The 1081-nt window shown below is 51.3% G+C and overlaps 1 protein-coding gene across 1 annotated transcript in view; it reads right to left on the bottom strand.

The window, feature by feature from the left end:
* Positions 1 to 1081, bottom strand: part of LOC104492133 (chromosome unknown open reading frame, human C16orf70) — a 31884-nt gene that overhangs the window by 29716 nt on the left and 1087 nt on the right. The gene's annotated exons all lie outside the window — the stretch shown is intronic.

Below are 1081 nucleotides of genomic sequence, written 5' to 3'. Positions count from 1 at the left end.
CAGGAATGCAGCCCAAGAGGTGCCGTGGCACTGGTATCTAATTGAACACGAAACTCAGCCCTGGTGAAATTTTTTATGCTCTGGTCACACAGTGAGTCAACACTGGAGCCAGAAACAGAATCCAAAAACTCATGTAAGAAATTTTCCTGGCATTTCCCCTCAGTCATCTCCACTGTGGGCACAATGCTGGCAGCTGGAGTCAGCAGCAGCTGAGGAAACCTGCCATTAGCTCTGCTAAGAGCAGATCTCAACAAGCAATGAGTAGAGCACCGCTGGCAGCGACAATCCCATTTACACCGGCGCTTCCACCCCCGCTACCAAGAGCGCAGCTGAACCGGGGACACCAGCAGGGACAGTTTTCATACAACATTGCTAGCGCAGGTCAAAGTATCTCAGTACCTAGTCAGCCTCCTGCTCCAGAGCAGCAGGTCAGGCTAATTATATATTAGACACATCACGTGGCGGCTCTGTTTACTCCGAGCATTACAGCCAAGCTTCCTCCCTCTCGCATTTATTCATGTGTGTGTGTGTACACACACGCGTAGACAGAGACACAGATTACCATTTTTTTTTTAATTAGCATTAATGGGCTTCTTGGGGGGTTCCTGGCTAACCGAAACTCATTTCCTCTCTCCCCTTTTTTTGTTTTATAAGGGGAAGGGGGGAAGCCAGTCCTAGGTGAAGCCTGCCCGGGTGTCCAACTCAAGATTGCGTTTCTTTTCAGCTACTACAGGTTGGTGGGAGGTCACGCAGAGCTGAGAGCGCAGTGACACGTTAGCGGTACAAGGAGCTCACCGAGATTTCAAAGGGTGGGACCCGAGGTGCTATAATTACCCTCCAAAAGCCATTCTAATGCTCCCTGTAACCTGCAAGTTGTGCTCGACTCCGCAGTCTCTCCGCAGCCCTTTGTGCTGGACAGGTTTCACACACAATTCCAGGTCACAGCTCCGCTCCTTTGGGGCAACCCGAGTTCATGGCAGCTGCGTAACCATGTTTGAAGGAACAGCCTGTCCCCTGCCATCACAGGTAGCAGCAGCAGCAGACGCGGAAATGTAACTCTGGTGGATACTGGCTGGTTGCC

This window comes from Buceros rhinoceros, unplaced genomic scaffold (genome assembly GCF_000710305.1).
Source record: "Buceros rhinoceros silvestris isolate BGI_N320 unplaced genomic scaffold, ASM71030v1 scaffold16634, whole genome shotgun sequence".
In the NCBI taxonomy this organism is placed as follows: domain Eukaryota; kingdom Metazoa; phylum Chordata; class Aves; order Bucerotiformes; family Bucerotidae; genus Buceros; species Buceros rhinoceros.
Note: the sequence above shows the minus strand (reverse complement) of the source record. Positions and strands in the feature narration are given on the sequence as shown.